General features: G+C 37.7%; 1 pseudogene; it reads right to left on the minus strand.

The window, feature by feature from the left end:
* Positions 1 to 10,155: 10,155 nt before the first annotated feature.
* LOC118712874 lies at positions 10,156 to 10,960 on the minus strand (annotated as a pseudogene).
* Between the last annotated feature and the right edge of the window lie 12,008 nt (positions 10,961 to 22,968).

Genomic DNA, 22,968 nt, shown 5'->3' on the forward strand with positions numbered 1-22,968 from the left:
ATATGAGGTTCATGTTACAATTTTTTCTACTAATTTGGAGCTGTATAAAACATCTAGCCTACTACTAATGGTATCAATTGCAACTAATAGCACATTTTCATCTTAAAAGGGCTGACCCACCATTGTTTAGAATAATTCATAAAAATTTCACCTCCGCAGTCAGTTACATAGTAATGAAGGTTTTTAGAACAACAGCCTAAGTTGTAATGCAGAGGATGAGTCTTTGAATAAGACAGAATTAGTATTGATGTCCATATAGATCACATGGTCATCAAACGTGATAATGCAGGTGACAACATCAAGTTTAATGCCTAAATATAGAAAGTAACAGAGTAATCATTGTTTTAAATAGTACATGCATATATACATAATACCTTCAATCTTTCTGTTGACATGGATTTGCATATTTAGATAGATAGAGAGATGATAGAACAATAAATTGAAAAACCACATTACTGACCTACTTATATGGTCAAAATGCCTAACACAGTTGCTTATTCTTGGCTTTGCTTTTATTTTATAGACCTGGACAGTTTGTTCTAATGTTCTATTCTTTACAGAGTAGATTATTCTCTTCATAATAAATAGTAAATACAATAGAGTACAATTCATGCTATTTATAGTTTTTAAAATATCATATGACTCCTTAAATCAGCTAGTCAAAAGGAATGCACACAATCTATAGTGACATATGTCTATATTATCTATATCCTGATGTTCAGAACGTTTTTTTTCTTGCCAAAGTACTTTATTTATTTTACCTCTTACCATTTATTAATTTATTGGGGTTTTATAAATCCCACACAAATCCAAATGCAACCAATGCACATAGAAATACCTATCAGTATTAGACACACACACCCACACTCATACACATCTTAATATGTCATTGAAAAATTAACATAGGATTACCACTTGTCTGAGGAAATCCTATTGCGCTGTGCATGACAGGATTATATAAAACATATGTGTATTATTTTTCATTATTCATATATTGTAAAAAAAAAAAAAAAGGCATTATTGCAGTTGCATAAAGATTTTGCCATAGTCCCACTCATCCTTGCCTTCATCATTGGGAGGCAACAGATTAAGATGTAATTTTTTCAGATACAGTACAGTGAATTCTAGACCCAAGATATTTATTCTTTTATCCCGTACAGGTACTGCGTGACAGTGGATAGTACTCTCTCATCTCATAATTGCTCCTATGGCACTAAGTGTCAGAGAAAATCTTCCCCATCTCTCTTGCATTTGTTCCCCCAATCTCCATTTAGTAATAAACAACAAATAATCACAGAATAAAAGGCACTGTCCTCAAAAGTGTATTTAAAAATATTTTAAGGTAACTAACAAGAAAGGTTATATAATGTTCAGAGCCAAGTTTAATATATTATTGTAATAATATAGAGTTATAGGATTTGTCATTTGCCACTCACTGGGCTTGGTTCTTACCTCTATCTAAGTAGGAACTTGGGGGTTAGGCATGTTCTAAAACTTTTATCTCAAATCCATATTCTGGAAAACGAGTATAATAACGCTTTAAAAGGCGGTTTTCATGACAATGGCCTTGGATGAGTGAATTATGAAGTTGATAAGGAAGAGCCTCTCCCTTGGGCTTCCTTGGGTATTTAACTGTGGCCTTTGCTACAGAGTGGAAGAGGCATTGGGTCTTGGACAGAAAGATCCAGGTGATAGTTTTGTCCTTATCATTTAGTGCTTGTCTTACCTGAATAATTCTCTTAATCTCTCTCAACTGTAGTCTACAAGTTGTAAAAACAAAAAACAATATATGGTATAATTACCCAGTGCCTTATAGAAGATGAATAACAAACTGGGTATCATAGTACTGTGTAAACTATTGGAAATAATTTAAAGAAAGTAGTGGGTATAGTTTATTTGGAAGAACTGACAGTCTATTTTGTTAAATTACTAGTAAGAAAAAAAAGCAAGCTATTGGGATGCAAAAGACAACCACATTTAAAACATATAATCACCAAAAAACACCCACATATATGTATAAGTTATGTAAGTGTGGTATTCAGAGTGGGGCAGAAGTAGGCTTACAGTTGTTCATATTGAAAATGATATAATAATTAATAAATAATAATATAAAAACAAACTATGTATGCATATTCATGACTGTAAACCTACTTTTGCCCCACCTTATATGATTGCATCAGCATGGATAAATAGCATCAACATGGCTTACACAAGGCCTTTTGTATTGGAGTAGTGGAATAAGAAGAAAGGCTGGCAGTGGATCAGAAAATAAACCAAGAAACATACAAAGATATTTTAATAATAAACATGACTATATCCAAGATAAATATGTATGTGATACTTTTTTAAATTTAAATTGTATAATTTCAAGTGTATATTCTAAAATATGTAAATATATATATATGTGTGTGTGTGTGTGTATATATATATATATATATATATATATATATGTGACCATTAAGACTGAACAACTGGAATGACCAGAACAACCAGTCGATACGAGGTGCACTGACCACCAGTGGAGTCGATACGAGGTGCACTGACCACCTGTGGGCAGATGCTCAAAGCAAGAGCTGCCTCCTGGTAGTCAGTGCACTCCCACAGCCAATGTCCTATGGCCAGCCCACTACTCCCCCTACACCCCCACCAGCCAACCTCCCATAGTCCTTCCCCCTTTCCCTCCACCTGGCAGGCAGGACCTGATTGGCCCACTGCCCACTTACTGAGGTGGGGGCACAGTGGCAAGGGAAGGAGGAGGGATGAGGTGGGGAACCCCGCAGTGGTGGAGGACCAATGGTGGCATTGACGTCTGGCATTCGTTCCTTCCGTGCTTAGTCTGGTGACTGTCACCTTCTCTCCTGACCCCACTGGGGCCTTTAGAACTTGGGCTGAGATGGGGAACCAGGAATGTGTGGCAGCGGACAGGTCTCCTTTCCCAGAGGGGCTGAGGAATAGCTCTTTCCTTAGGGATGGCAGCAAACCTCCTGCCTTTCCTCCCCCAATTCCTCCCCCTAGCCTGCATGTCCCAATCAGCCCTGATCACTGGCCAGGCCTAGGAACCCCATGAATTTATGCGCTGTGCCTCTAGTTATAGATAAAGTGCACTACATAAGGATGGTCCCTAAAGCATTAAAGGTAAGTATCTCACTGTAAAGCATAGTAAAGAAAAGTGTTTCTGCTTTATTCCTAAATATGGCCTTTATTGTTTTAAATTTGTTGAATGAGTACATGTTCTTTATAACATCTGAAAATACAATATATTTTAATTGTGAAAAATAAAACAAAACAAAATCACTAGACAAATCCAAGCAAATATTACCCTTTACTCCATGCATTTCTGACATATGTATAGCTATTTTCCCTCCTTTTCTCATCTCAGACATTATAAGTTGATGGCATTATTTTCTTATCAAAACTAGACACAGCCTCATAATTTTTCCCACAATGCAACAGGAAAAAAATGATGAGAGATAAAATAAAATCAATTTGCCATCAAGGAATCCACTTACTTCCTGAAAGGATAGCCTGCATTTTCATTTCTGCATGTGAACTTTGTTAGCAAATTTTTAGCCAAATATTTCCAAAATAAACATAATCTAAAGATAATAATTATAAGTTGAACAATTATAAGTTGATCAGATAACAAAACAGTGTTGTTAGAAAACAATAAAATAAGAAAAAAAATAACTGTTCCCTATGCCAATGATTCTATTGGGGGAAAAGCCAATGATAGTAAAAGGATATATTAAGTACCTCAAGTATTAATAGAAAGAAAGATTGGATACAGATCTCAGAACTGTGTATCCATGCTCCCATTAGTAGAGAAGAAACAATTGGACAATTACTTATTGGAAAAATGTATTATGAGTTCAACAAAATAACTTGAAGGCATCAATCCATTCTAGCTTTGCCCTTTGTTATGATAAATTCATGGTAATTTTCTGGATTAACTTGGCCTCAGATTCATTTTCCTCCTCTGTGAAATAGAAGTAGAATAAGCTCTCACTGCCCTCCAAAGACTAAATACACATAAAAGCACTCTGCTAACAATGAGGCAGAAAACCAGTGTGAATACTTGTGACTTTAGAGGAATATTATAGCAATTACTTATGTAAATAAAATGCTAGTCATGATAAAACTTAGTAAAGCAGTGGGTGATGCTAGGAGAAGAAAAAATAGTTTCTACATTGATAAATTATTTATTTTTGTTATTTTAGCTTAAGCATCCTCTAATTCTTTAAAATTATACTTGATTACAGATTATGGCATTTGCCTTCAATGAATGTTTGTGTTGAATTGTGTGTTGTGAGGGGACTAAAAATTTCTTAAGTCTTGTTTATGACACTCTTTTGAAGAAATACTCAACCTCTGAGAGACTTCTATTACTATTTGTAAAATGAAAAATCATTAAGAAACATGGCATAAAATGGTTCTACTGCAATCCATTTAGTTGTCTTAAAAATTGACTTATTTTATTATAGCTCATTGGATTTATTTTCATCGCAAATATTGTCAGCCAACAACTGTATCCAAAACTTTGGCTAAGTTCTGCAGGAAAAACTGAGTAGAGACAAGATACCCAAAAGAGGTGAATTTGAGATAGCCTGTAAATGTCCCTTTAAGATAAAGCACATTGTGAAGGCTCAGACTTTAGTGATATATGATATATTCATTATCTAGTTATCTTTCACTAGGAACTATATTAGAGTTAGGACATAAACCTCTTCGTAAGGAAAATACACCGGTTTGGTGGAAAGTAAATGATATACTCTTAGGACTGCACAAGATGCTGTTATAGAAGAAATTGCAGAATCTATAGGAGAACAGAGAACTCCACTCCCAGACCCCAACACACACACACACACACACACACACACACACATATACACACCTATTTGTCCAGATAGAAAAGACCCTTTGAAGGAGATGATCCATGAGCTTTGCCTTAAAGGAGGAGAAGAAAGGTGAACAATAGGCAAACTGATACAAATGAAAAGTTGTACTAAGTGTTGAGGGTGGGTAGGTAGTGGGTAGGAAGAAATCAACCAAAGAATTTGGATGCATATATGAATAACCCATGGACACCAACAAGATGGTGGTGAAGGCCTGGGGCAGTAGGCAGGGGTGGGCTAGAAGGGGCCAATAGGGGAGGCTTAAGTAATACCTTCAACAATAAAGATTAAAAAAACAACACAATTCTATGAAAGTGCTAGAGAGGGAATAATGAAAAAAGTTATATTTAAGATTGGATTTGAGAGCTATGTAGGCATTTTTCCAATTTGAGGAGGGAATAGAATACATTCTAGATTGAGTTAGTCACATAAATAAAACAACTGAAGTGGGTGAGCCAGATGTTTTGAGTAAGGAGAAATCCTTGGTTGGATTTTAGGACATGTGTAGTAGGAAGTAGCCACACACTAGCCATAGACATGAGAGCAGAGGATGTCGTTCTAGGATTGAGCACACTCTCCATCTTAAATTGAAGGCCAGGGTTATGGGAGGCTTGTCTGGTAGTCTATGGGAACTTGCAGGTCTTAAACAAAATAGAGGCACAGAAAGATCTGTGTGGGATCGAGGGGGGTTACAATTAGGTAAAAAATTAAAAGAAATAATAACAAGAATTTTGAGATTATGATGATGGGGAGGAAAAAGATGAACAAGATTATTTCTCTCAGAAATATCAGCATGCTCTACAGTCTAACTGGGAGGTAAGGCTTTTTATTATTTTATGTTTTTAAATAAAAATGTCTACAGTACTGTTAGTTAGCATCTGATCAATTTCTCCCTGATATTACAGAAGTTCAACATTGGGAGATGACTTCAAAGACTACTCAGAAAGACATCACTAAGGTCACTTTTCTATTCTAGCACAGTGGATTAGTATTTATAATGGGATTCACTGGGTAACTGGCTCCCAATGCAAGAAAATCACTTAAAGGACCTTCACAAAGGAAAGCTGTCATACACCCCCATAAACACACACTCACATACTCCAGATTGTTTCTATAGCTGTGTTTCAGCCTAGTCTGAAAAGATCATGTAATTCTTATCTTGTTTTTGCATTGATAAATTTAAAGACCAAGAACAGTTAACCGTGTTTTTGAGCCTTATCTGTTCTCATTTGTAAAATAGGGTGATAATACCACTGTTTCAAAGTTTCTATGAGGATTTAAATTAATTATTCATTGGATAACCCCTGGCAGAATCTAACAAATAGTAGGTATTTAGTATGTTTTTTGTGTTTTTATTTAACTTTCATGAGAAAAAAAATATGTATCTTATAGATTTTTGGTCACCAATACTAACAAAACGAATTTATTCCATCTATGGTAGGAAGGAGTAGAAATCTAGACATGCTTACATTGCACAAAAATAGTACTGACTATTATTGAGTTGCACTTTTGCACAAAAATAGTGCTGACTATTATTGAGTTGCTTTTTTTTTTTCATTTATTTTATACCCCAAATACCAGGAAGTAACAACTTATTTGCATTTTTTTTGCATATGATAAAATTTATTTATTTATTTATTTATTTATTTATTTAAATCAATCTTTATTGTTCATATTATTACAAAGGTTCCTCATTTCTTCCCCCCTCCACCAGGTTCCCACCCCACCCTCTGCCTCCTCCCCACCCCCCATTGTCCTCATCCTTAGGTGCACAGTTTATGTTCAGTCTCTTCCCCCCCCCCCCACCAACAGTCAGTCCACTCCCCTCCCATATCGCTAACTCTACTACAATGAACCACTATTATTGTTCATCAGGTTATTCAATCTCCTTTTTGTTGTTGTTGTTGTTGTTTTTTTTTAATTAATAAACTTTTACACTTCTAAGAATAAATTTTAAAATCTAATAATTTTAAACCTTGGTTTTTTTTTCTGCCCTGGGAATTGAGAGCAAACTTGTTTACTTGTAAACTTGCCCTTAGGCTATCAAAAGGTGTAGCCATTCAAGTGTAAATGGACACATTGTTTAAACATAGCTGCTGGTTGGAATTGGATTACCTGTTCTGGATGGGAAGGGCTTCTCATTCCCTTTCTCCATTAAAATTAAGGTGTTAGCTTTAAAACCTCTTTTTGGCAAGAGACCTTAAACTTTCAGAACTTTAAATTTATTGAGTGGCTCTTATGAGCCAGGAACTGGGGTGAGTCTCAGAGACACAGGAACAACACCTAACCACAAACAAATAAGTAACCACAGAGTATTAAGTACCAAAATAGAATAGGAATTCCGAATAAGAATTTCTTACAAAATATTCCATGGGTATGCAACACCTATAAATATGTCCAGAAAACCTGTTGCTAGAAATACTTAAGTAGTGAATGAATTCAGACTAAAAAGCTGATGCAGTTCAGTACCACTGAGAATTTCAGCTCATGTGGAAGTATTTTCAGACCGGAGAGCATGAATAAATTCCATTAACTCCAAGTAAAAGCTACATTTAAAAAACAGGAAAGTACTGCAGTCCAAGAGACAGTGACTATTTTTTCAACTTAATTTTATTTCTTATTTGGTCTGACTTTTCCTAGGATTAAGACTGACTCTTTCTCCCTCCTCACCAATATACGCTCTTTAAAAAAGACAGAATGCTCTCAGTAAAATATATATGAGAACATTCCTTCCACCCACCAGCAATGATTCATTTATTACTCAGTTGCAAGGGCTCTTGGGAAAAGAAAATGATCAATTTCTCTCAACATCCAACCCATAATCTTCAAATGTGTACCTGTTTTGCTAGTTATAATGCCAATCACAAGTTATATTTTCTCTTTCCACTTTCTTTCCTCTCCGCTTCCCACACACTGAGTTTCTTCCCACTTCATCTACTATCCTGATTCAGAAGTTATCTTCTGGTATTAAAAGCAGAACACACCTGGCTGGTGTTGCTCAGTGGTTTGAGAGTTGACCCATGAATCAAGAGGTGGCTGGTTCAGTTCCCAGTGGGCTTGGTCCCCGCCTGGTGGGGAAAATGCAAAAGGCAGCCTATTGATGATGTTTCATCCATGTTTCTATCTCTCTATCACTCTCACTTATTCTCACTCTAAAGATTAACTACAAAAAAAAAAAAAAAAAGCAGAAACAAAATTTGAAGTAAAATCTTTTGGAGGCAAATGAATGTTGGTGCTTATTTATAACTATCATCAAGTGTTCTCAAGTACTTTTCCTTTGATATGACAGACATAATTCCAAAGGATTTTAAGAGCACTTAGATTTTCAATGCCCTTAATATTCATATATTACAATCAAGAACTTCACTGTGAACCTTCCATTCTGCCATCTATAATAATAAAAGGGTAATATGCTAATTAGACTGGACATATTCTGGACATCCTTCATGATGCAGCCGGGGCCAGAGGGAAGCCAGCCAGGGTCCCAGGTACCTGCGGGTGGCCGGAGGAGGGAAGCCCAGGTCCTGGTTGTCCAACCAGAAGAGGAAAGTCTGGGTCCCAGGAGCCAGAGGGAAGCCTGTGCTGGCAGTTGGAGTAAGGCCTACTCTTGCATGGATTTTCATGCATTGGGCCTCCAGTCTATATATATATAAAAGCCTAAATGACCAGCAGATCAACTGACCATCTGGTAGCTATGACATGCACTGGCCACCAGGGGGCAGATGCTCAATGCAGGAGCATAAACCACAGGCACAGAATCATGGAACAGACTGATGAATCTCAGAGGGAATGTGGGAAGGGGAGGGTGGAAAGAGATTAACCAAAGATCTTATATACATACTAGAGGCCTGACGCCTGGATTTGAGCACCAGTGGGGTCCCTCGACCTGGCCTGCAGGGATTTGGCCAAAACGTGCTCTCCAACATCCTAAGAGGAGTCTCGGATTGCAGGCCAGGCCAAGGGACCCCACCAGTGCATGAATTATGTAGCAGGCCTCTAGTAAATAATAAGCATGAAGTCAACAGAGAACAGAAAGAAATGAAAGGACTCTTGGAGGGGTCTATAGTACTTTCTAATGCCACAGTATGATTCCTAATGCTCTTAAAAGCCAAATCTAAAAAAAAAAAAAAAAAAAAAAAAAAAAGATAATATTAGGAATCAATAAGAATTAGAAATACTACAGTCTGTAGGTTTGTTTTAATTTAACTAGAATTAGAATTAATGACCAGTGGAAAAAATTAAGTAGGGACTTGTTAATAAATATTTATATACTCTGGCTTTAGAAAAACACCAACCAGCAATTATAATAATTAGGCATATGTTCAATGAACTTTGAAAATAAATGCAAATAGGATGGATATTGTAAACATCACTACCACTTGGGATTAATAGTATTGTCATTACTAGTACAAACAAACAAACATGCAATTCAGTTTCAGGTAGGGAAGTACTCTTTGTGCTTTGAAAAATGTTAGAAATTAAGAAGGTTATTAAGGATTTTTTTTCATCAGAGTTCTTTCTAAAGCAACTTTCTGAAATACTTTATATATGCCTCAAAGAAAATATGATAAATTAAAAATATATTGCATAAAACTGGAAGGGGACATTTCAGTCCAACCCTTGATTCTAACAGATAAAAGTGGAGGGTGGTTTAGATAAGTGAGAGAAGAAAGGTAACTTTACTAAGATCAAGCAGCAGTTGCTATAAAAACCAGAACAGAAACGAACCAAATTTTAAAGCAAAGAAACATTAGTGGCTTTGAATGCTCCTCAGTGTACCCTTCATCCTCTCCTGTGCCATGTACCATCCCCTCCTTCTCTTCCACCACCAGAGTAAATTGCAGTCCAATGCATTCACTTAAAAATAAAAGAAAGAGAAAATAAATGCCAATATCCCTGTGACTTTTTTTATTTTTATTTTTTAAGCGAGGCTTTTTATTGTTGTTTTTCTTCCTTTATTTATTTATTTTTATTAAGAGTCCCTTACTGGTCTTGCTTCCATTAGTGGCTGTGACCAGGTGGAAAAGGGGAGGGAAACCAGGCAGAGTGGGGAGGTGTTATCTTCATAACATTCCATTTATACACATAACTAAACAGACAAGCACAGAATCGTATTGCTATTAGACATTGGCAGCATGGAAAAGGGGAGAAACATGTTGCAAGTAGGGGTGTCATTAAAAAAATACAGCCCCTCTCCATAACTGGGGTACTGAGGGTTGGGGGGACAGGCAGGATGGGACATGTGGTCTGTTTCAATCCTAAAGGAATCAGAAGACCAAAAGCAGTTTGGGAAGGCCAGAGCCATAAGGGGTGGAGTGAGAAGGAAGGTCCAGGGGTTGGGGGGCTGTTTGGCAACTGGGTGAAGGGATTGCCCTCCCTCTGCTGGGATCTTCCCAGTCCCTACGGTCTGGCAGAAGAGGGGCAGCCTGCAACCCCTGATAGGCAGGCCTGGGGCTGCCAGATACTTCAGGCAGAGGGCTGGAAGGGGCTCACAAAGCTTGCCCTCCAGGGAAATGATAGCACTGCTCCCCAGGTTCTCTGCCAGAGGACAGCAGTCCTTGACCTTTTTATAGCACTTTGCTTGTAATTCCTGCTTGATCCCTGTAACCTTCTTCTTGGTGGCATCCTTAGAGCTGGCATAGATCACTTTCCTCTTAAGCGGTGCAAACTCAGGGGCCCAGAAGATAACACCAGGTCCTCCTTCTTGCTCTCCCTAGTCTCATAGGTTGTGTCATACAGGGTGTAGCGGCTGTCTCTGTCCAGCAGCTTCTTGACGACGATGGCTTGGGATTGTCTATTGTCTGGCCCACATTACCTACCAGGATCTCCTTGCCCTCTTCCAGAATGATGTTCTTCTTGTCTTCACTCAGGCAGAAGAGCACTGCTTTTCTAATGTTTCCTCATCTCCTCTGGTTTCAAGGACTTAGGCACCTTCATGTCATTGAACATTTTGATGACTCCATCAGAGAGAGCCACACTGGAGGCCATGTTTCTGGAAACTAAAGGAGATAGCAAGAAGCGCCTGGAAAGACCAGAGCCACTGCAGCTGCTGCCAGGATCCGACTGAACCCCCTGTTCCTATTTGATACCCTATTTTACTTAACTCATTCTCCAGGTGAAAGGTCTTTTTAAAACACATACCTTTTTTAAAAAAATGTTTTAATTGACTATATATATATATATATATATATATATATATATATATAGAGAGAGAGAGAGAGAGAGAGAGAGAGAGAGAGAGAGAGAGAGAGAGAGAAACATCAATTGTCTGACAGGGAAGGGAACCAGTGACCTTGAAGTGAATGGATCGATGCTCAACCACTGAGCCACACTGGCCCAACTAAAAAAGTATCTTTATAATTAGTATAAAATAGTTGCTTAAAACCTGAATTCACAGCATAATAGATTTCCAAACAAGTGTTACATATCACTGAAAACACAAGTCTTTAAGTAGCCTTTGCCAATAGACATTTTTAAAATGTTACTTCCCTAAACTTTATAGTTTGTATAAATTATCTCTAAGGTGGCCCTATAAGAAACATTTTAACATAACCTAAACCCTCATAATTTTTTTCCATGAAACTTGTTTTGTTTAAGTGAGTAGTTACATGATGTAGTAGGTCTCCTTCCTCTTGGACTTTTGGAAGGGGAAGCAGGTGGGTTTGATAAAGCGCCTGCACTAAGGAACAGCTGGAGACACGATTTATGTCATGGATGCCCAACATGTAGCAAGGTATACTCGTTTATTAGAACCTTCTTTCTGCAAAATTATAAAGCATCTTAAACTCTTGCCTTTATAACTAAGGAAAATATCATCTTCTCTCACAGTTTTCATTTCTACCTACACAAGAAAGACTGCAAACCAGCTCACTGTGTATTTTCTTCCAAATACCACAAATGATTGTAGTACAGAACATCTTTGTTCCATATCTGGACTAATGTATAGATTCATCAACTGCTCTCCTGCCTACCATCTATATTTCTCCTGACTATTACGGATGTAAGAGTATTTCTCTGAAAGTTAAATCTGTTCACAATCTATATACTGGTGGGCTTGAAAGGAAGGACTATATTTTCTGTATCTCTGTATCCCCATTATCCATAATGCTTGGCATACAGTTGATTCTCCATAAATTTGTGATGACAGAATAGATGGATGATAAACTCATTGATTGACAGAGAGATTACCACCTTGTTTTACCCTAGATCCGTGGTTGTCAAACTGCGGCTCTGGAGCCACGTGCAGCTCTTTGGCCCCTTGAGTATGGCGTTTCCACAAAATACCCCGGCCTGGGCGACTCTATTTTGAATAAATGGTGTTAGAAGAAATTTAAGTTTTAAAAATTTGGCTCTCAAAAGAAATTTCAATTGTTGTACTGTTGATATTAGGCTCTGTTGACTAATGAGTTTGCCAACCACTGTCCTAGATGATGACAAGGAAAAACTCTACAGTCACAGTTTGTTGGAACAGTCCATGTAGAGAGAGATAATACTAGGACTCTGTCTTTCTATTCTCTTTTTCTTCTTTGCCTAAGAAAATATTGACTCTTCATACCCGACATTTCCAGTAATGAAGGGATTCACAAGCCTTAAGGAAGACATATTGGGAGCCCTTCCTTTGGTGAAAAGGAGGGAGATAACAATTCAGCATTGGTCTTAGCAACTTTTCTGTCTAGAAAGCTCAAATCTTCCCTCTCTCTTTCCTTCTCCTCCTCTCCTCCTCTTTTTCTTCCTCCTCCTTCTCATCTTCCTCTTCTGTTTTTTAATGCAGAAAATTAAAACTATATATTTTTAATTTTTCATATAGTGATTTGAGTCTTTTAGATTTAAAAATGATAAAGTTAACTATCAGTCAGTGAGATACTGCAGAGCAGTTCTTAATTCAATGAGGGCTCTGAAGTCTGAGCAAGGGCATTCAAAGTGCATCTATAACACTCAGTTGATAAATTGATCTCACATTAATAAATATAATAGGGTCCAGGTATTGACTGACTCCTATAAAAATAAGTTGCTTTTTTTTCTATTGTTCTTAAAGCTTTGGAATAGAAGATACATTAGATGCCATAGGAAATAAAACTGTTTGACTGACAGTGTATTTGTGATAGCATCTCCTAAGGCTTCAGTGAGACCACATGGTGAATATTAAAATTATATACAGATTAGTAAATTATAATTTTCATAAGCAAGAGATAAAACATTAGAAAAACCACAAACACTGATGAAAAACGAATGTTAACTAAAAACAAACAAAGAAAAACATTAACTGCCAAAGTCTAAAACAGCTGAAAGGCTAAAGTGGATCAGAGATGAGCCTGGTTGATTAGATTATCTGATAATAAGTTAAATTAAGCACACAGCCATTTTCATAATCCATTAATAGTTTCTGTTTTGCTGATTGTGATTTCAGCTCCTTGTTAGATTCAATGAATACTTCCAAATACTTCCCCCTCCTTAGCCATCCTTCAATTATTCAAGAAGAACTGAGGCACTCTAATATTCAATACAGTAAATAAGAAAGTAATTATTTTTGTTTGCATTGTGGACTTGACCTGGAGATAATGTATCATGGTTCTTTCATTATAGATATGTGATAGCGAAGTTAATCACATTCTGAGAATTCTGATAAGTTCAATATTACCTGTTGCTCTCATACTGGGTCTGCTTCTATATAATTTATCAAAAGCCAATGATGCCCCAATTTTAACAGGTCATTTAATCAGATATCACACATAATATCTGATAAATCTCTAGAAATGCTTTGCAAGTTAATGTAAGTATGTACATTATAGAATGTAAGATACTACTGGGAAAGGAACCCAAATCTGCCCATCCTCTGTTGGACCAAGAAGACAAGGAATTAGCACATTTAACAGGCACAAGAACCATATGGTATTTATTTTCTCATTTTATAGTTGAGAGAGTTGAAACAATTTGATGCATGTTGCATGTCCCCAGTAGTTTTTTGTGCAAATATTTGACCTATATTGAACTGGCTTTTTTTTTTTTTTTTTTTAACAACATATTATCTAACAAAAGAAAACAATAAGCAAATCATTTAGCTAATAACTTATGTAAAAGACTGCAAATGAGGGAAGAATTTTTTTCAGTTGTTTTTATTTTATCTACATATTGGTGATGTGAAATGAATCATTTCTTTAAAAATGCCTGAATGTCTCCAGAGAGCTCTAAATGTTTGATAAAATCAACACATAATGGATGGATTCAGAAATATGAATAGTCTTCTTAAGGAGAATGGATAGTTCCCAAGCCAGAACAAGACTTGACTCATTGGTATTAGCTAAGCTAAAAAGAATAAAATATATGTCAAGATAAAATAGGTTGTCAGCAATGGTAGCTCAGAAAAATGCAGAGAAAGGAAAACCAATGTTAGCAGTGCATATCTGGACAGTGTCCAAGGAATGAAAAATTGAATCTAGATGCAATGATATTGTTTCAGGAAAACACAGTACTCTTCTGCAGTTCAATACCCTTATGTCATATGCCCTTCCTAAGAAGAAGTGGTCAAATTTGAGAACACTGGTTTGATCTGATTTTTTTAATAAGTAGAACCTTAAAGTGTACTTGGTTTAAAGAATAGCTCTTCACCAGGGCACACACTTCTATGCTAGCACAAAAATCATGGGTCCAGGGGCTGCTGATTCTCTGTGGATGGGACTAAAGTCCAGCTATCTCTAGGCTTTAGGACAAACTATCTCCTTCACTGTGGAAAGAATTCCAAAATAGGCTGCACTTTGAAAGTGAAGTAATATGGTGTGAGATTTTACATGGGCTTAATGAAAATACCAAATTAGACAATTCAGCCTGCTATGATGCTAGGCTCCAGATTACATCTAACCTATCATATTAATGAGGGCAGGCTAGATTTTATGGTGACACATAGACCTACGGGAGTTAATTCAATATAATAGGTCATTCAACTGACCTATTTGTTACTCATATTATAGTAAAGACCCATTTCAATTTGGTAAGAATAAAGTGTAGTAATGTGTTTGTGTGAATGTGTTTTGGGAGAAGAGGCTCATCTTTGCACAGTCATTTATGATCCAAGAGTATGGAAGCTCTGCCATTTTCAATTCATAGCTCCCCAGGTGTCCTTTTTGGACCATTAGCTTGCCCAAGTTGAAAAGAATGAAAATCACAGTGGCACATATAAAAAAGTTTGTTTGTTTTATAATCATCACCAGAGGATATTTGTCCATTGATTTTTAGAGAGAGTGGAAGGGAAGGGGAGAGACAGAAAGAGGGAAACATCAATGTGGGAGAAATACATGTATTGGTTGCCTCCAGCATATGTGGTCCTGGGCTGAGGATAGAGCCTGCAACTGAAGTATAATATGTTCCCTTGACCGCAATAAAACCTGGGGTCCCTCAGCCTTTGAGCCAATGTTTAGTCCACTTATCTAAACTGGTCAGGGCTGAAAAGGTTTCATAATCATGCCTACAAATGGTATATTTTGCTTCCACTCATATTCTGTAAAGTCCATTCAGTCACATGACCAATCTAACCACCAAGAACACTGGAAAATGTAGTCTGCCTGAGTTCCTAGGAAGAAGAGGAGAAAAAAATTTGCTAACACCATCAACTGTCAACCTAGGCAAAAATATTTCTATTTATGGATCAGCCAAAATAAAAGAAGTACTATATTAGGGTTTAATAAATAACTTTCTCAGTTACCCCTAAAGCATTTTCTCTCTCTCTCTCTCTCTCTCTCTCTCTCTCTCTCTCTCTCTCTCTCTCTCTCTCTCTCTATCTATATATATATATATATATATATATATATATATATATGTATTGTCTGTTGTCCCAGCATTAAAAAAATTAAGATTTTTTTTATTACAGTTTTTGTATTAGTTTCAGGAATATAGCACAGTGTTAGACAATCACATACTTCACAAAGTGTTCCCCCAATATTTTCAGTACTCAACTGGCATGTCAGTCTTGCTTTGTTTGGATGCTCACATATTTATGTTTTTGCTAATCTTGGTTCTGTTATAATTCTGCATTGTGGATGTAAATTCTTTGCATAAAATGAAATTAATTTTGATTACTTAAATGGGATAAACTTCCATTTAATATGTTTTCTGCTTCATATAGTAATTACTCAAGCTTATTCAATGTGAACCTAACAAAGAAATAGCAATATAATGGTATGCTTGACTAAGTTTCTTCATGTATTAAGCACTGAGCTAGGGTCATAACTATAGCAACAATAAGTGTTTAAGCCTCAACAATCCTGCCACTGAGATATATTTATACCGTTTATTTTTTTTTTAACATAGAAACTAAGAAATAGAGATAATTATATTTGCCCAACGTTACCAGTTAGGAAGGGTTTTCATACTGTAATTCAAACCCAAATCTATCTTTTCAATCCCATATAGGTACTTCATATTTGTTTTTAACACATTCAGGTGCATTAAGAAGAATACCACAGTGGCTTATCAATAACAGAATTTTATTTCTCACAGTTCTGGAGGCTGGGAACTTCAAGACCAAGGCATCAACAGATTTGGTGTCTGGAGAGGGCCCAGTTTCTGGTTCATAAACAGTCTTCTTTTCACCATGTCTTTACACGGCAGAAATGAGCAAGGGACCTCTCAGGGGCTACCTCTATAAGAGTGCAAATTCCATTTATGAGAGTTCTGCTTTTATACCCTAATTATCTCCCACAGGCTCACCTCCAATAGCCTTATGTTGGGGGTTAACTTTCACATATTAATTTGGCCAAAGGGCACATTTAGTCCATAACACCATTGATTTTGTGTTTGAGCCTGTAGAGTTAAGGGAAACTGTCTGGCAATGGAATCCCATTTATGGTTATGTCTGTGGGGGGGGGGGGGGGGCGCGGAATCTGATATCTCTTCTCTTCTTAATGGTCATCATTCTATCTATGATAGATCATGATGAGCAAGTATTGCCCAGAATTATTTCCTGAATTATAAAATCTCAATTTTGACTTTTGAGAATTAATCCATAGGACTCTTTCTCAATATAAATTTTAAAAATATGTATATTTGTAATTTAAAATGAATATCATTATAGTAGTCATGGACATTAGAAAAGTTTCCTAAAAATTAATCACCATCCTAATAAGGTGATATTATTTTACAGTGGACAAACTCAACACAAACAAAGTCTACAGATGCTTTAACATTGTTTTCCTTCACTATAAGTACACAATTTCAAGCAGGCTCTAGAACAGTGGTTCTCAACCTTTCTAATGCTGCGACCCTTTAATACAGTTATTCATATTGTGGTGACCCCCAACCATATAATTATTTTTGTTGCTACTTCATAACTGTAATTTTGCTACTGTTAATTAATTATAATGTAAATATCTGTGTTTTCTGATGGTCTTAGGCTCTACAGCAGCGGTTCTCAACCTGTGGGAACCATGTTCCTACAACATGAGGAACTGTATTAAAGGGTTGCAGCATTAGAAAGGTTGAGAACCACTGCTTTAGAACATCTCCCCACAATAGCATTCAGGATTTAGGCGATGACAAAAAAGCATAATGGGTGTACTATGTATTTTTCTAGTACCTTATCTTTATAAACAATATTAGCACTTTCAACTATTTTATCTGTGCTTGCATGTGAGCCAAGAATAGTGCCTTGGTCATAAAAAGTTTGAAAATCAGTATTTATTCCAGAGTGCAAAGTCAACTTGTCAATTCTGCTTTCATTAATTTGAATCACACAATTCCAGAATTATTTCCTGTCCATATGGACTTTGTTTCAGCAATGGCTATAGGAGAGATTATTCACAGATGTAATCTGCAAATAATAACATCATGTGATTTAATAAAAGAAAATAAATTCAACTATTTTAAAAATTCTACTAAGTTATTCAGTTCATGATTTTGACTAAGCAGGGCAAGTGGTCTAAAGAAGCAAGATTAGGTTCATTTGAGGGGTACTTATTGTAACAGCTGGATATCTTATAATTGCCTCACTATTTACAATCAACAGCCTCCCTTTTTTTCCCCTGTGCTTTTCTTTCCAGTAAAGCTTATCAGAGGAGACATGATTTTTTTAATAGAATGATCTGGGATTGCAGAGCAAATCTTTCACTTTCTAGCTATATGAGGTTTTTTTAAGTTTGAATTTACTTATCAGGGCAATAATATTTACTTAAAAAGTGCTTTTGAGTATTAAGTTGCTTCATATACCATTCACCAAGGTAGCAAATATAGGAGAACAAGTTCAGGTAGGGAATATAAACATCCCTGTGGAAAGCTCAGGTGCCTGTGGGCTAGTCATAAAAAGATGGCAGATAGGTATGGGCGAGCTGATTAACCATATCAGAAGTGGAGAGCTCCCAGAGACATCAGATGAGGATGACTATGGAAGGTTTGACCAAGGAGAGAATGATGAATCACAGGACTCTGAGTAGACGGTGCAGAGACCTTGAGAATATCACCAGGTCAGTGGAGTATAGCGGTGTCACAAAGACAATGTAGGAGAAATTTCCAGGGAGTAAATGTGTAACTGTGGTATTCTGTATTATTATGGGCTGACGTTGATGTGCTATGCTGTTTTTATAAGGCGTTTTTCTTCTGTTGAAAAAAATTTATCCTTGGAAAGGACATTGGGGATCCCATAATTGCCTAAATATTCAAGTTTTCTAAGATGTTGGTGGCAGCTGGCTGAGCAGTCCTTTATCTACTCTCCAATTTGGAGGAAAATGCTGCCAACAATCTCTCTCTTGCAGAGGAATTGACATGGGTGGTTTTCTTACAAGAAAAACTACTTTGGGTGCAAAGTGAGAAAGAGAGCACTTGGTCTGTCTGACATTAAAGTCTGCATCTCTAGTGAGTCATACTTTGGGTGCAAAGTGAGAAAGAGAGCACCTGGTCTGTCTGACATTAAAGTCTGCATCTCTAGTGAGTCAACTTCTCTTGGGGCTCCATTCAATACATGATCTACTTATTGAATACCTATCATAAAATGCATTGTGCTGGGCAATTAGGACAAAATATAACTGAGAATTAGTCTTTGCTAATGCATATGCTACAATCTTCTGAAAGACAGAACCATTTCAACTTATGAACACACACACACACACACACACACACACACACACACACACGAATGCCCTTACACCATGCCTAGCCAAAATTTTCTTCATGATTTCTTGAACTGTAGAGTAACTTTTCATTTTGTAACTCCTCTCAGTTTCAGGCAACATTTTATTTGCATCCGTATTATGAGAAAAGTATTATGATGTCCATTTTACAAGTGAGCAAATTAAGGCAAATTTAATTTGCTTAGAATCAGAAAGGCAACAGCTGGGGAAGGTAAATCTTAGCTGGTTCTATTTGACCACAAAGCAAAGTTCTTCACATGACACTTTGTGGTCACACTGCAATTATAAATGCAGAAAATCCATTATGAAAATTTAACTAGGAATATACCATTCACCTCTTCAACTCAAAAAAAAAAAAAAAAAAAAAAAAAAAAGGTGGGGAGAGAGAAGGGAGGAATGCTAGGAAAGTAGGAGCATAAAAAATAGAAGGAAAGATGATGAGAATACACACAAAAAGTGATAGAATTAGAAAGAGGATGTATTACCCGTGTTTCCCCAAAAATAAGACATCCTCTGAAAATAAGACCTAGCACATGGAAAGATAAGACACTCCCTGAAAATAAGTTCTAGCTCAACTTTGGGAGAAAAAATTAATATAAGACACTGTCTTATTTTCCGGGAAACAGGGTAGTAAGAGATATGCACAAAAAGTGAAATAATTAAAAATGGAGAAAGAGATGATAATGCTTTCCTGAGCTAAAGACAAAATTCCCTTCACAGCCAAAAACATGTTTAAGAATTTTTTCTTCAGCCTCCAGAAAGTGGAAAAATATTATTACTTAGTAGGACTCCTTCAAAGGATGACTAAAAGCTGCATAGTTATTAATATTATGACGATTATTTGAGACTTTATGCACAAAATTCATATACATTAAAAGGGAATTAATTAGAAGAAATATTTTAATATTGCTATTTGCCCTTTCTCTATAATAGACTTGTCAGAGATGAAAGAAAATTAGTAAAATGTATATAAAGTGTCCCTCCATTCAGGGTCTGAGGCATGCTGGGGGACCTAGAGTTAAGTCCCTATCCACTACCTGCAGGCACTTCGAAAACTTAAGAGACCCAGACCCCGCCAGTCCAACCCCCTCTGGGTGAGACCCAGACCAGGCTGGCCCCATCCCGGTCAAGCCCTTCTAGGAAGGGGTGCAGCCTCAGTTTCCCCAGCCCAGTGCTGGGTTGGGTGCACAACCTCAGGTCTCCCAGCCTGCTGTCAGGTGGGGGGAATGCAGTCTTGGGTCCCCTGTCAAGCCCCACTGGGCACAGCCTCAGGTCCCTGGCCTTGCACTGAGGTGAGGGGTATGGCCTTAGGTCTCCTGGCAAGGAGCTGGGGAAGGGGGCATGGCCTGAGGTCCCCCATCAAGACCTGTTAGGCACGAGGGGGGAGGGAGGGAAGGCATGGCCTGATGTCTCCCAATCTCTGGTGAAGGTGGGGGTGTGTGCCTGAGGTCCCCCATCAAGCCCAGTCCCCCTGTCCCACAGCATCACATCAGCACTGAATGGGGCTGCCCACAGGCAGTGTCATGTCCTTAGCAGTGGGTATAGGTGGGCAGCTTCACCTCAGCGCTGGGCGGGATGCAAGCAGCAGCATGACTTTAGCACTGGGGGCAAAAGTCCCCGCCCCCATCCCTTCCCACAGACTGGTTGTGACTGGGACACCATAAGGGACAAATTAGCATATTACCTCTTTATATGCATAGATAATGCACACTGAATGCCTTGCACAATACTGGGTAAGAATTAAGTTCTTACTTGTAAATAAAGGTTGTAAGGATGATGGCTATGATGCTGACAGTCAATGGCCGTGATAATGATAATGCCTGAGGTGGCGAAGATGCCAAGTCCTCTGGGAAGCCTTCCCTGACCTCTTTTTCACCTTGGATGTAGAAATACCTTCTACATGCCACTATAAGAGTTTTATTTTGAACTTGCTTCTATTATAGGTCTCATTACATGATCCTGCTGTCATGGAATTCCCTGCCTTTCTTGCCAACTAATCTATGAGCATCCTGAGGTTGTATCTCAGTCTTTTCTGCTTGTCCCCTCCCCCCATCACCTTGGACTTAGTAGCCTCTTAAAAATACCTACTGAACAGCTGAGTCAATTGAGGTAATTTAATTCTGGATACCACATTGTAAACTATAAAGCACTAGTATTATTAGTGTCATTGTTTATATAGGTTTTTGCCGCTGTTCAATTATTCTTTCCAAACAATAAGCACTCTGTTTTGGGAAGATGTCCAGTATTGCTGCCGCCACTTGTGACTGTGAAAACAGCTGTTGTTTGTTTGGCTTGAAGGCAAAAGCAGAAAGAAATTGACCTGGAGCTGGAGGTACTTAATACAACACAAAGGAAGAAAAACTCAAACAAAACAATCCCTGCTGATGAAAGAGTGGTCCCAGAAGAGTGATATTAGCATCTCCTGGGATTTTATTAGAAAGCAAAATCTCAGGCCCCACCCCAGACCTATGTATTTTGAAAAAGGACTGCAAATGACTCTTCACATATTGCATCCAGAAGCCCTGCTGGGAAACCCGTGGTGCACTCTGCTAAGTGGAGTGTGCTCTCTTCTTTTGGACCCATGTTAGGAAAAGGCACATGCTACAGAAGGAAGCACATGTTTACAGATGCCCTATTATGTGCTGAGCTCAAAAGAGGTCTTTTGATACGTGTTCTACTTCAACACCACTGATTTTTTTTGTTAAGTTTCCATTAGTCCTTTTACAGATTCTCAGAGAGGATGGATTTGGTAGCAACACTCACACAGTAAGCAAGTGGCAAAGTTTGAATTTGCAAATCTACTTCAAAGATAATTCTCACAGGAAGCCTGAAGCAATCTCATCAAACCCTAATTTAGGAAACTTGCTCTCAAGACTTCAAAACCCTATTCCAAGGCCATTACAGAGAGAGGCAATTCTATCTTATCTGAGGTCAAGGCCCACCACTTGTCTAAAGCCCAGACTTTGAAAGCAGAACAGGGGCTCAAATTTCAGTTTCAAGGCTTGGTTGCTATGCAACACTGAGCATCACCTAACACAGTGGGGAACCTTTTCTCTGCCAAGGGCCATTTGGGTATTCACAACATAATTAGTGGGCCATACAAAATTATTGACTTAAAAATTAACCTGCTATATTTGGCCAAACATTTAATTAACTCTCCCCTAATGCCTTGGCAGGGCCAGACCAAATGGTTTTGTGGAGGACCTTCTACAACCCAAAGGGCAGGACGTTCCTCACCAAAATACTTTTTAATGAAATTACACCTATCCCGGGGGGGCTGCTACTAAGACTTGACCTCATATGCCAGAAGCACTTGGCACTGATCCTGTTGTATATTTATTGCTCAACATATGCTAGGTACTATTCCAATAAGTCATTTACTTCTAAATAGAATATTTAATATTGAAATAGTTCTAGTGATAAAACAGGAAGGCTTAGGGAGTTTTAGAAATCAAGAGGGTCTATGGGGGAGAACTGGATAGGTAAGGGCTTAGAGCTGCCAAAGGCATACATTCACAGAGGGGGGAAAAAGAAGAAGACGATGAAGAAGAAGAAGAAGAAGAAGAAGAAGAAGAAGAAGAAGAAGAAGAAGAAGAAGAAAGAAGAAAAGAGAAGGGAGGAAGGAGAAGGAGGAGGAGGAGTGAAGGAGGAGTCTAGTATTGATGAGGCCTTAGGTAAGAGGCGAGAAAGAAACGAGAAGAAGACAGAACAATAAGATCCTCATATACGAGAAGTCGAAGACTCAGTCCTGCCTCCTCAACGCACCGCTACCTACCTAATCCATCAGCAGCCCAACCATGCCACAGGATAAGGGGAGAGGAAGGCATCCATTCACAGAAAATAGGCAAAAGCCACAAGGTATAAGGAGAAAAAGGAAATCAACTTTCACAGAAGATACAGAAATGCCAACAAGTGGGAGAAAAGAGGAAAACAGATTTTCATAGGACACAGAGAATTCTACCACT

Source organism: Pipistrellus kuhlii, unplaced genomic scaffold, assembly GCF_014108245.1.
Source record: "Pipistrellus kuhlii isolate mPipKuh1 unplaced genomic scaffold, mPipKuh1.p scaffold_m20_p_9, whole genome shotgun sequence".
Classification (NCBI taxonomy): Eukaryota; Metazoa; Chordata; class Mammalia; order Chiroptera; family Vespertilionidae; genus Pipistrellus; species Pipistrellus kuhlii.